General features: G+C 44.4%; 1 protein-coding gene across 2 annotated transcripts in view; it reads right to left on the bottom strand.

Annotated features, from left to right (window-relative positions):
• Positions 1-14,116, bottom strand: part of LOC136865968 (organic cation transporter protein) — a 224,244-nt gene that overhangs the window by 67,136 nt on the left and 142,992 nt on the right. The window contains exon 1 of one of the 2 annotated variants that reach the window (XM_068226577.1): positions 13,205-13,232. The exons of the other annotated variant lie outside the window; for it this stretch is intronic. The gene's annotated coding sequence lies outside the window, so the exon portion shown is untranslated. Of the gene's footprint in view, positions 1-13,204; positions 13,233-14,116 lie in introns of those variants that run through there. 2 annotated transcript variants of the gene reach the window in all.

Here is a 14,116-nt window from a genome sequence, read left to right as displayed (position 1 = left end):
AAAAAAATAGTCCGCCTCTGTGGTGTAGTGGTTAGCACGATTAGCTGCCACCCCCGGAGGCCCGGGTCCGATTCCCGGCTCTGCCACGAAATTTGAAAAGTGGTACGAGGGCTGGAACGGGGTCCACTCAGCCTCGTGAGGTCAAATGGGTAGAGGAGGGTTCTATTCCCACCTCAGCCATCCTGGAAGTGGCTTTCCGTGGTTTCCCACTTCTCTTCCAGGCCGGGATGGTACCTAACTTAAGGCCACGACCGCTTCCTACCCTCTTTCTCGTCTATATCTTCCCATCTTCTCATCCCACACAAGGCCCCTGTTCAGCATAGTAGGTGAGACCGCCTGGGCGAGCTACTGGGCATTCTCCCCAGTTGTATGCCCCGACCCAAAGTCTGTAGTTCCAGGACACTGCCTTTGAGGTGTTAGACGTGGGATATCTCGCTGAGACCGAGGGAAAAACCGACCCTGGAGGGTAAACAGATTAAGATGAAGAAGAAGGAGAAGAAGATAAAAATTAAGATCTCAGAGTGTTAGAGTAGGTGAAGCTTTATCCGACCCTGTAATAATTAAGAGGGGAATTCCTCAAGGCAATATCGTTGGACTTTTACGTTTCCTTATATATATAAGTTATATGCTTAAAGGAGTGGTATCAGAGATACGGCTTTTTGCAGATGAAGTTACATAAGTTACAAGATTGTGAGCAACTGCAAAATGACCTCGATAACGTTGTGAGATGGATAGTAGGCAATGGTATGATGAAAAAAAAAAATGAAATGGCGTATGGCTTTTAGTGCCGGGAGTCTCGGAGGACAAGTTCGGCTCGCCAGTTGCAGGTCTTTTGATTTGACACCCGTAGGCGACCTGCGCGTCATGATGACGATGAAATGATGATGAAGACGACACATACACCCAGCCCATGTGCCAGCGAAATTAACCAATTAAGGTTAAAATTCCCAACCCTGCCGGGAATCGAACCCGGGACCCCTGTGACCAAAGGCCAGCACGCTAACCATTTAGCCATGGAGCCGGACAATGCTATGATGATAAACGTGGTTAAAAGTCAGTTTGTGAGTTTCAAAAATAGGAAAAGTCCTTTCAGTTTTAATTACTGCGTTTATGGGGTGAAAGTTCCTAATGGGGGATCACTTTAGGTACCTAGGTGTTAATATAAGGAAAGATCTTCATTGGGGTAATCGCATAATGGGATTGTGAATAAAGGGTATAGATCTCTTCACATGGTTATGAGAGTGTTTAGGGGTTGTAGTAAGGATGTAAAGGAAAGGGTATATAAGTCTCTGGTAAGACCCCAGCCAGAATATAATTACAGTGTATGGGACCCTCACCAGGTATACTTGATTGAAGAACTGGAAAAATCCAAAGAAAAGCAGCTCGATTTGTTCTGGGCGATTTCCGACAAAAGAGTAGTGTAATAAAAAAAGTTGCAAAGTTTGGGCTGGGAAGACTTCGGAGCAAGAAGACGAGCTGCTCCACTAAGTGGTATGTTCCGAGCTGTCACTGGACAGATGGCGTAGAATGACATTAGTAGACGAATAAGTTTGAGTGGTGACTTTAAAAGCAGGAAAGATCACAATATGGAACAATGTTGTAATTCAAGAGGACAAATTGGGGTAAATAAAATATTCGTTTATAGGAAAGGGAGTTAGGAACTGGAATAACTTACCAAGGGAGACGTTCAATAAATATCCAATTTCTTTGAAATCATTTAAGAAAATGATAGGAAAACAGCCGCCTCTGTGCTGTAGTGGTTAGCGTGATTAGCTGCCACCCCCGGAGGTCCGGGTTCGATTCCCGGCTCTGCCACGAAATTTGAAAAGTGGTACGAGGGCTGGAACGGGATCCACTCAGCCTCGGGAGGTCAACTGAGTAGAGGTGGGTTCGATTCCCACCTCAGCCATCCTGGAAGTGGTTTTCCGTGGTTTCCCACTTATCCTCCAGGCGAATGCCGGGATGGTACCTAACTTAAGGCCACGGCCGCTTCCTTCCTTCTTCCTTGCCTATCCCTTCCAATCTTCCCATCCCTCCACAAGGCCCCTGTTCAGCATAGCAGGTGAGGCCGCCTGGGCGAGGTACTGGTCATTCTCCCCAGTTGTATCCCCCGACCAAGGGTCTGAAGCTCCAGGACACTGCCCTTGAGGCGGTAGAGGTGGGATCCCTCGCTGAGTCCGAGGGAAAAACCGAACCTGGAGGGTAAACTGATGATGATGATTATGATGATGATAGGAAAACAGCAGGTAGTGAATCTGCCACCTGGGCGACTGTCCTAAATGTAGATCAGTATTGATTGATTGGTCCCTGACCCATTTAAAGCAATTTTATGTTGCATATAAACGCATATTTCAGCCATTTTTATTGATCTGGTCATATTTTCTCATTTTAGTGATATGAGATCATATTAAATTATATCCTGAGCATTTTTGTTTAAAATGCAGCGTTGTTTTTAACAAAGTTCATGTTATCCGCGTCGAATTTCAACGCAGGATTTAAAAATACAGTAATTGATATATTGTTATATCTTTTCCGGAAATATGTTGGCAACAGGTTTAGGAGACAGGAATTAGAAAAAGCGATGCTGTACGAAGGTACACCTACAGGTAACAAAAAGTATACTAATATTTCGTGTTCTTGATTCAGGTTTAGGAAAACGGTGTGAGAACTGTACCTCAGGGCTGTGATAACTTACTGTATGAATGTATAAAGTTTTCGTCCGCCTCTGTGGTGTAGTGGTTAGTGTGATTAGTTGCCACCCCCGGAGGCTCGGGTTTGATTCCCGGTTCTGCCACGAAATTTGAAATGTGGTACGAGGGCTGGAACGGGGTCCACTCAGCTTCGGGAGATCGACTAAGTAGAGGTTGGTTCGATTCCCACCTCAGCCATCCTGGAAGTGGTTTTTCGTGGTTTCCCACTTTTCCTCCTGGCCACGGCCGCTTCCTTCCCTCTTCCTTGTCTATCCCTTCCAATCTTGCCATCCCCTCCAAGGCCCCTCTTCAGCATAGCAGGTGAGGCCGCCTGGGCGAGGTAGTGGTCATCCTCGCCAGTTGTATCCTCGATCCAGAGTCTGAAGCTCCAGGACACTGCTCTTGAGGTGGTAGAGATGGGATCCTCCGCTGAGTCCGAGGGAAAAACCGACCCTGGAGCGTAACCAGATGAAGAAGAAGTTGAAGAAATATAAAATTTTAACGTACCTACTCTACGGCTGCATCGCTAAATGCTGGCCTTTGGTCCAAGGGGTCACGGGTTCGCTTCCCCGGTAGGATCGGGGATTTATATTTACATTAGTTAATTCCTATGGCTCGGGGACTGGGTGTTTGTGACGTATTCAGCATTAAAGTTCATATTTTTAGGATACCATCAACACAGACGCGCAGGTCGCCTACACGGCGTCAACTCGAAATACCTGCACCAGGTCTCTCCGGAGGCGACCTACTGTAGCGCTGTCAGTTTGTGTGATTAAATTATGCCTGCTTTATTATCGCTAATCATTCTTTGGCACATTTAATACTCTAATATACTTGTTGTCTACACCCTAAAATTCTTACGCTATTTTTACCTTTTTTAGGTCATATTGAGCTAGTTTTTAGGGCATATTTTATCGCATATTTAGTACTTCTTTACGTGATAAATTTCCGAATCCAAGAGATAAGGTGCCTTCCCGAAGAACGGTTAAATCTTGGATACAAAAGAAATTCGGTGTGAAGAATCTATAAGAAATGGAAGAGGATTTTACCAGTAAAAATGTCCGTTCTCTCGATCCCTTGTAAAAATAAAAAATACTCTTTTCCGATTCCATGGATAAATGGTTAGCGTGCTGGCCTAACTTAGTCTGGTTAATTTCTCCGGCTCGGCGGCTGAGTGATTGTGTTCGTCTTAAATGTAGAAGTCCAGTTCATCAAATTCGATTCATAATAAATAAACAGAAACATACAAAAATTGTCAATTCATAATTAATAATCCGAAACATACAAAATTGTGGCTGGTTAAATCGTCTTTAAGACCGAAAGTCAATTTTTAAAATAAAAATCCTCCCTTTCTACACCCAGGCGCTAGTTTACTGTATTTACAAAACATATGACCTGTTATTGTTATTCCTAAACTTAGTTGTCATACCTGCCATTGACGGATTAGGATTTGTTCATTTGCAGTAAAATGCCAGCATGAAAATTACTCAAATATTTCCACATGAGCGATGTTCAATGTAAACTGAAATTCGTGAATATCTCTCAAAGCTCATCCAGTTAAATGTATAAACCGAGCTCGATAGCTTCAGTCGCTTAAGTGCGGCCAGTATCCAGTATTCGGGAGATAGTAGGTTCGAACCCCACTGTCGGCAGCCCTGAAAATGGTTTTCCGTCGTTTCCCATTTTCACACCAGGCAAATGCTAGGGCTGTACCTTAATTAAGGCCACGGGTGCTTCCTTCCCACTCCTAGCCCTTTCCTGGCCCATCGTCGCCATAAGACCTATCTGTGTCGGTGCGACGTAAAGCAACTAGCAAAAAAAAAAAAGTTAAAAGTATCACCGAACGAGTTGGATCAGAACAATGTTTGTATTCGGACAGCCTCATGCATACGAAGAGCCTTCGTTGCTCAGGTTGCAGCTTCCTTCCCACATCGCTGGGTTCCATGGTTCAAATTCTGGTCACTCCATATGAGATTTGTGCAGGACAAAGCGGAGGTGGGACAGGACTTTTACCGGGTACTCCGGTTCTCCCTGTGATCTTTCATTCCAGCAACACTATCCTTTATAATTTCATTTCATCTGTCAGTCATTAATAATTGAATTGCTCCAGAGAAGTGCGACACGCTTCGGCATCTGCCACAATTCCCATCCTCGCCGCTGGATGGGGGCTTCATTCATTTCATTCCTGACTCGGTCGAACGACTGGAAACAGGCTGTGGATGTTCAGTGTATGCGAAATATGGAGTTTGTCTAACAAGGACGAGGCAATGCTCATGTTAAGCCTCACGATGCGAGGAACAAAATTCGATAGGTTGCTAAGGGCTCGTTTAAAGGCTCTAAAACCAACTGTTTTCCAGATAATAGCATCATATTACCCCGTGCTGTAGAAATCGGATGAAGAATTGACAGACCGTAACCAAGGGTTCTAGATTACAGGTCTAGTGTTCGAAGCAGACACGTGCGTCAGTCTAGGCAAGGCCAAGGAGGCTAGAATTAAATTCATAGATAGCGTTACTCTGCCGAGATACTTACGGTTACCGAGTGAGTTGGTCGTGCGGTTAGGAGCGCGGAGCTGTAAGTTTGCATTCGGGAGATATTGGGTTCGAACCCCAGTGTCGGCAGCCCCGAAGATGATTTTCCGTGGTTTCGCATATTCACACCAGGCATATGCTTGGGCTGTACTTTAATTAAGGCCACGGCCAATTCTTTCCCACTCCTAGCTCTTTCCTACCACATCGTCAAGCCAATTGTAAAAAAATATATATGGTTACTGGATCCGCATTTCTGTACTGTTACTAAAATAATAATTGTGAGCAGCGCCAAACTGTTGCTTTTGCTATTTGAAGGAGGTTCTCTTTACGTATTTTAAACTCATAGACAGCATTAATCTGCCAGATATTTATGATTATTGGATCCACAGTTCCATACTCTAATCACCTATCTAAGGCATTTGATAGGGTAGATCATGGAAGACTACTGGCAAAAATGAGTGCTATTGGACTATAAAAAAGAGTGACTGAATGGGTGGCTATATTTCTAGAAAATAGAACTCAGAGAACTAGAGTAGGTGAAGCTTTATCTGGCCCTGTAATAATTAAGCGGGGAATTCCTCAAGGCAGTATTATTGGACTTTTATGTTTCCTTATATATATCAATGATATGTGTAAAGAAGTGGAATCAGAGATAAGGCTGTTTGCAGATGATGTTATTCTGTACAGATAAATAAATAAGTTACAAGATTGTGAGCGGCTGCAGGGTGACCTCGATAGTGTCGTGAGGTGGACAGTGGCAATGGTATGATGATAAACGGGGTTAAAAGTTAGGTTGTGAGTTTCACAAATAGGAAAAGTCCTCTCAGTTTTAATTACTGCGTTGACGGGGTGAAAGTTCCTTTTGGGGATCATTGTAAGTACCCAGGTTTTAATATAAGAAAAGACCTTCATTGGGGTAATCACATAAATATGATTGTTAATAAAGGGTACAGATCTCTGCACATCGTTATGAGGGTATTTAGGGGTTGTAGTAAGGATGTAAATGAGAGGGAATGTAAGTATCTGGTAAGACTCCAACTAGAGTATGGTTCCAGTGTATGGGACCCTCACCAGGATTACTTGATTCAAGAACTGGAAAAAAATCCAAAGAAAAGCAGCTCGATTTGTTCTGGGTGATTTCCGACAAAATAGTAGCGTTACAAAAATGTTGCAAAGTTTGGGCTTGGAATAACTGGGAGAAAGGAGACGAGCTGCTCGATTAAGTGATATGTTCCGAGCTGTCAGAGGAGAGATGGCGTGGGAGGACATCAGTAGACGAATAAGTTTGAGTGGTGTCTTTAAAAGTAGGAAAGATCACAATATGAAGATAAAGTTGGAATTCAAGAGGACAAATTGGGGCAAATATTCGTTTATAGGAAGGGGAGTTAGGGATTGGAATAACTTACCAAGAGAGATGTTCAATAATTTTCCAATTTCTTTGCGATCATTTAAGAAAAGGCTAGTAAAACAACAGATAGGGAATCTGCTGCAGCCAGTCCCTGTTATGAATGGTATGAAGATATCGCTCAAAGGGTCGGTTGGTGCAAGCATTTCAGTGGGCTTGGCAGACTGATATGTATCCTAATAGCAGCGGCTGGCTCGGTGAGGAAAGCAACGGGAAACTACCTCACTCCTCATTTCCGTAGTACGCCTCTTCAGTGACGCCTAGGCTGTTTATGACAGCTGTTGGCGGAGCTGCAGAGGATCAAACCAGCCTTCGGGCTGAATACCCAACATACAACATGCAACAAACAGAGAATCTGCCACCTGGGCGACTGCCCTAAATGTAGATCATCAGTGATTGATTGATTGATTGATTGATTGATTGATTGATTGATTGATTGATTGATTGATTGATTGACCATAATGATTGCGAATGGCACCAAAGTGTTGCTTTTGCTTTTTCGAAGGCCGAGATATGTAAAATATATCCTCAACAAAACCTGGTGTTAGCGTAGGCCATGGCCCTAGTCACGGAATATAAATAGCACGTTATATCAAACATCAGTCAAAGAAACTTCAGTAAAATGTATAAATTCCCTCTGTAGAAGTAATACACACCAATGTTTATACAGTGTGGTCAGAAACAACGCAAACCTCGTATATGAGCTTTAGAGGGTTGGTCATCCTGATAAATTATTTTATATCTCGCACCGTTATAATTTTATCAGCTGCCTAATTTCGCCAATCAGATCGCTTCACGGGTGATTTCAAATGGGCTCAGCGCGCCATTGTTGCGATATCTGTATGTGACTTAAGAACGGATTGAGAGCCTTGCCGAGGAATCAGATTCAAACACAAACACAGTGTTGGTTTCAACCATTATCACCGTACCGTACTTGCTTTGGCATGATCCTGTCAGATAGGAGGTCCGTATTCAAACCCCTCCCCTGGATTAGATTTATTCTTCGACTGGTGCTCTCATGCTTATCTTAACAGTCTCGACTGAGTAAGCAATGTGAACGGATGTGCTGAATGAGTGCTGAGGGATGGGGATTGTATTGGAGCTGTATCGAGTGAGGATTGGAAGTTGGTAGTGTAGGAGGAAGAAGACAACGAAATTATGCAAGTGGAATCGGGGAGAAGAAATAGGGAAGATATCAGGGATGCTGGTGACGGTGGTTATGGTAGCGTTGCTGATAATAGATGTGGAAATTAACCCTGGGACTGATCCGGTGGGCGCCCTTGTGTGGGAGGAAATTGAGGCGATAAAGGACGTGGTGAGAGAGGCGTGTCAGATAAATTAAAGGAAATGAGTAGGGATCATGCAAAGGAGCTAAAGGACTTAAGACAATACATTACGAAGGAAGATAAAAGAGAAAGATGAGAGTAATTGGGAGGAGATGGAAGGAATGCAAAAGAAAGTCCAGTTGCTGGAGGAAGAGGTGACGTATCTGAAGAGATAAGTAGAGTATGGAAACCAGGAACGAAGAAGAATATTTTTATTTATGTAGAAGAAACTGCGAAAGAAGATAAAGTGACACTGGTTTATTAGTTGGTGGAGATGATACGATATAGAATGAAGATAAACTTCAGTGAGGCGGATATTGATGAGGTTCAGATAGTGGGAAAAGTGAAACGGAGAGGGGGTAGGCCAATTAAACTGACGATTATATCTACCCTGATGGCAGAGGTTGTTTTAAGAAACGCATGCCGGTCTTAAGCCACGCAAAGATTTAGCAACATCACCTCGCAAAGCCCATTTGGAAATTCGCCCGTGAAGTGATCTCATTGGCTAACTTCAGCAACTGATAAAATGACAACGATGCTAGAATAAATTCTTTCATATTATTTATCAGCATGACCAACCCTTTAACGCTGATAGATCCGGTTCACGTCGCTTCCGACCACTATGTATAGGAGCTTTATTGTATGTTGTCACAGTTCATTGCTTTTATAGAAGAAGCCGGCATTGCAAGTTTCTCTAAACGTCCCTAAGTTCAGGGGAATGTTTCCACTTTCTGGCCTGTTCTAAATTTTACAGTTTGCAATATTGTATGTTTCGAGTGGCGTGGTTGGAGTGTTTGAAGGAACTCTTCTCGAACATCGCACGGCACATTTATTTGTAACGACTTCTAAGTTGGTACACATGTAGAACGGGGAATTCACCTCGTCTGTGTCATTCTTTAAGAATAGAAAAAGTGAGAGCATGTTGTCACGCGAGGACACAAATCAAAGTGCCGCGTAAACAAACACCAGCCTTATCACCCGTCAACAGAATGAGGGAACACCCGCTGACAGATAATCCCCATTGCAGGAATAACAACCCATTTATAACGACAGATAAAGGAAGGGATTTGGAGCTAAAATTTATCATCGTAGTGCAGAAGTAGGGGAGATGTTCAAGTGCTCATAATTAACCATCTGATTGAGGGCGAGGGTTGCACTCGATACTTGAAAATGAAAATCCACGGCCTGTTTTCAGTCATTTGACCGGGTCAGGGATGGAATTATGAATGAGGCCTCAATCCAGTGGCGAGGATAGGAACTGTGCCGGCTGCCGGAGCCTGTCGCACTCCTCTGATACAATGATTAATGACTAACAGATGAAATTATACTGCAGAGCGTTGCTGGAATGAATGATGACAGGGAAAACCGGAGTACCCGGAGAAAAACCTGTCGTGCCTCCGCTTTGTCCAGCACATACCTCAAATGGAGTGACCGGGATTTGAACGATGGAACCCAGCGGTGAAAGGCCAGCGCTCTTTCGCCTGAGCCACGGAGGCACCTCAGTACTTAATTTGCCAAAACACTCACAGGATCTACCAAACTGACAGAAATTTGAAAAAAAAAATTATTCGATCTCACGCCGTTTCCATTTTTGTCAGCTGCCGAAGTTAGCCAATCGCATCGCTTCGCGGGCGAATTCAAATGATTTTTGCGACGGTGTTGCCAAATCTGCATCTGCCGTAAAACTGGGACAAATTCAAATCATGTAGGGCCTAATAACCCCAGTACGCCTCTGTGGTGTAGTGATTACTGTGATTAGCTCCCACCCCCGGAGGCCCGGGTACGATTCCCGGCTCTGCCACGAAATATGAAAAGTGGTACTAGGCCTGGAACGGGGTCCACTCAGCCTCGGGAGGTTAACTGACTAGAGATGGGTTCGATTCCCACCTCAGCCATCCTGGAAGTGGTTTTCCGTGGTTTCCCCTCTTCTCCTCCAGGCAAATGCTGGGATGGTACCTAACTTAAGGCCACGGCCGCTTCCTTCCCTCTTCCTTGTCTATCGCTTTAAATCTTCCCATCCTCCACCAAGGCCCCTGTTCAGCATAGCAGGTGAAGGCGCCTGGGCGAGGTACTGGTCATTCTCCCCGGTTGTATACCCAGACCCAATGTCTCACGCTGAGTCCGAGGGAAAAATAAACCCTGGAGGGTAAACAGGTTAAGTAAATAAGTAAGTGAGTAAGTAAGTGATAACCCTAATAAAATTGGGTAAAATGCAGGAATAATAATAATATAAATTTACATATTTCCGTATACAAGAAACGGTAATCTTTCTTGTTACTTTGATATAAATGAACGGCATTTTTCTTCTTGTCATAATCTGCTTACCCTCCAGGGCTGGTTTTTTCCTCGGACTCAGCGAGGGATCCCACCTCTACCGCCTCAAGGGTAGTGTCCTGGAGCGTGAGATTTTTTGGGTCGACAGGATAAAACCGGGAAGGAGTACCAGTACATCGCTCAGGCAGCCTCACCTGCTAAGCTGAACAGGGGCCTTTTTGGGGGGATGGGAAGTTCGGAAGGGATAGACAAGGGAGAGGGAAGTAAGCGGTCGTGTCCTTAAGTTAGGCACCATCCCGGCATTTCCATGGAGGAGAAGTGGGAATCCATGGAAGACCACCTCGAGGATGGCTGATGTGGGAATCGAACTCCCCTCTACTCAGATGACCACCCGAGGCTTAGTGGACCCCGTTCCGTCCCTCATTCCACGATTCAAGTTTCGTGGCAGAACCAGGAATCGAACCCGCGCTTCAGGAGGTGGCAGCTAGTCACACTAACCACTACACCACAGAGGCGTACACGGTATTTTTATATTATCAAATGAAAAGTTCCGTTCCAATGGTCGTATAGGCCTATAAGAATTTATACACATTATTTCACTATTCAGTTATTGTTTACTTAATGTCCCCACTGTTAGATTTTACTCACCTCTTCCTTGCACGAAAAGAAATACTCAGTTTTCACATTCATTGTGGAACTGGAGGACTCCAATATCAACTGTTTTGGAGCACGATATTATTGGCAACCTGGCGCTTTACATTATCACTCCGAAATATTTTACTATGTTGAATTCTTGTGATTCGGGGACTTGATATTTTTTCTGTCTCAGACATTAGAAATCATCTTAGGTAGTCCGCCTCCTTAGCGTAAGGGTCAGCACTGTTATCTACCGGCCTCGGTGGTCTGGGTTCGATACGCAATACTGCCAGAAATTTAAGAATGGCAGGAGAGCTGGTATGTGGCTGAAATGGTACATCCAGCTTGTAGATGAGGTGCACCACCTCAGAATAAGGACATGAGTTTAGTCCAGTTCCGTGGCCTTTGGTTAAGGGGATTCCGGGTTCGATTTCAGGCCGGGTTACATTCCTGACCGCTTGAAACTGGATTTTAACTTTCGTTGGTTAATTTCGGTAGACTGGCTGGGTGTGTGTGACGTCTTCATCATTATGATCCATCATAGGTAGGGTCCCATCCCCATGGACGCGCAGGTCGCCCATACGACGTGAGCTCGAAATAACTACACCAGACCTCCTTGAAGACTACACAACAGTATTATTATCACCATCATCTTAGCTAGGGCTCCATCCTCACAGAAGCGCAGGTCACCCATCTAAAGGGCACCGGGTATCTCTGAAGGCCATACGCCAGTTCATTTCATTTCACTACAGCCTCAGAAACTAATCAAAACGAAATTACATGTCCATTTGTATAAATGAAAATAATCTTAAGTAACGAGCTATTGGAAAATAAATTCGTTGTCCAAAGGGACAAAATGTAAAAAGAGGGATTAATATACATTAGCGCAGCAATTTTCCGAGGAAAAATAAGAAAAGAAGATTATCACGAATATTACATTTTTCAGATTCTTGCTCTCGAGAAGAAGAAGAAGAAGAAGAAGGAGGAGGAGAAGAAGAAGAAGAAGACAGATGTTTTGCTCTTAAATATACTCTTAATCTAGAAAAAACATTGTGTATATTTAGAATTTCATTTCCTCTCATACAGAAAATTTATATTCGCATACTAGAACTAGAAAAATTCTTTACAGTTAATGTTGAAATATATAACAATTTATCGATATTCACAAAATCAAATTAAAAAATGCGCATTTGTTCCTAACAGCCTAAAATGTGACACCACTTCAGGACGCTCAAAAGCAAAGGGAAACAAACAGTAGGTGTGAACACCCAACAAATATTATCATTTCCGACACACACTACCAGCATTTGAAAGAGAAACACACAATGTGCACTCTTGAAAATATATCTATCCCTGAAAGGCAATGAATTTGTGGTGTAGTGATTAGCGTGATTAGCTGCCACCTCCGGGTGCCCGGGTTCGATTCCCGGCTCTGCGGCTAAATTTGAAAAGTGGTTCGAGGGCTAGAACGGGGTCCACTCAGCCTCGGGTGGTCAACTGAGTAGAGGGGGATTCGATTCCCACCTCAGCCATCCTCGAAGTGGCTTTCCGTGCTTTCGCACTTCTCCTCCAGGCAAATGCCGGGATGATACCTAACTTAATGCAACGGCCGCTTCCTTCCCTCTTCCTTCCCTATCCCTTCCAATTTTCATATCCCCCTTCTCCACAAGGCCCCTGTTCAGCATAACAGATGAGGCCACCTGGGCGAGGAACTGGCCTTCCTACCAAGCTGTATCCCCTTCACCCAAAATCTCACGCTCCATGACACTGCACTTAAGGCTGTAGAGGTGGATTCTTCGGTGAGTCCGGGGGAAAAACGAACCCTGGAGGGTAAACTCATTAAGAAAGAAAGAACGAAAGAAAGAAAGAACACAAGGAATCGGATTAAAGTACATTTGAATAACACACAGTTAATACAAGAATCTGCCAATTCCCGAAAAAGAAACTAGCGAATGTTCAAGAAAGAAAATGAAAAACATTCTATTTCATTTCATTTAACAAGGTCACGACAATATTCAATTAATAACAGTAAAGGGAAACTCGTTCAGCTCCTTCAAAGATCCCCCCCCCTTCCCGCCGCAGTGGAGGTGAGCTGCGTGTACCATTTTAACCACATACCAGTCTTCCTGCCCTCGAAGCCGGGCCCCCGAGGACGGCAGCTAATAGCGTAACGTTACATTACGGTTGCGGACATAATACAAGTGAATGAGTGATAGAATGCTGTATTGGAAAATAGTCCTTATGGCGAGTCTATTAATATGGCAGGAGACTGTATCAGTGAGGAACACAATAAGTGTTAGTTATAAACACACCGTCTAGTCTGACCGTCACACCGGTACATACCTGCCTGGCTCGTGTGAGTCGTCCTGTGTCGAGATCACCTGGAGTCCGACTGCCCAGCGTTATCGCTCAGCTCTGTCAGCGAGCATTATCACTACACGTGGCTCTCGCAGCGAGAAGGCAAGCGCCTTCGTAAAGAGCGCTCTTTATACTCCACTCAAATATTCCTCACTGACAACGTCCTTTTAAGGTAACGCGGGCGGTACTCTGTGGAGGGAGGGAGAGAGTAGCTTATTTAAAATAATAGTGAAATAATCAGTGCCTCGATGGTTCAGACGGCAGTGCGCTGGCCTCCCACCGCTGGGTTGCGTGGTTCAAATCCCGGTTACTACATGCGAGTTTTGTTCTGGACAAAGTGGAGACAGGCCAGGAATTTCTCCGGGTACTCCGGTTTTTTCTGTCATCTTTTATTCCAGCAACACTCTATTATCACTGTATTTCATGTGTCAGAGCCAACGGCCGTAGCCGTGTTGAAACATCGGATCCCGTGAGATCTCCGTGGTCAGGAGTTGGATGGGTTGCCACGCGTTGTTGTTGGTGGTGGGGTAAGGTAATGGAGGAGCGGAAAGGAACTGGCCGCCCTACCGCACGTAAACTCCGGCTCAGGAACACCTCTGCGGAGGTTTGGACCTGCCTTCGGGCAGAATAACCCTTACCTACCTACCTACCTGCATGTGTCAGAAGAGTGCGAAAGGCTTCGGCAGGCGTCACAGTTCCTCTCATTGCTTGGCACGAGCCTATTAAAATATGGTATAAACCTAATATAACTTAAAAACAAAAGTGTAGCGGGCACAATAGAGTTACCAGGCCTCCCACATTTCACCCCTATTTTTTGGAGTCCTGCGGCTCATTTAAAATATTTGTCTTATTGTTGGAGGATGCAGAGTGGGTTTCGACTCACAAGTTGCCAAGGCT

The sequence above is a fragment of the Anabrus simplex genome, chromosome 3 (genome assembly GCF_040414725.1).
Source record: "Anabrus simplex isolate iqAnaSimp1 chromosome 3, ASM4041472v1, whole genome shotgun sequence".
Taxonomy (NCBI): domain Eukaryota; kingdom Metazoa; phylum Arthropoda; class Insecta; order Orthoptera; family Tettigoniidae; genus Anabrus; species Anabrus simplex.
Note: the sequence above shows the minus strand (reverse complement) of the source record. Positions and strands in the feature narration are given on the sequence as shown.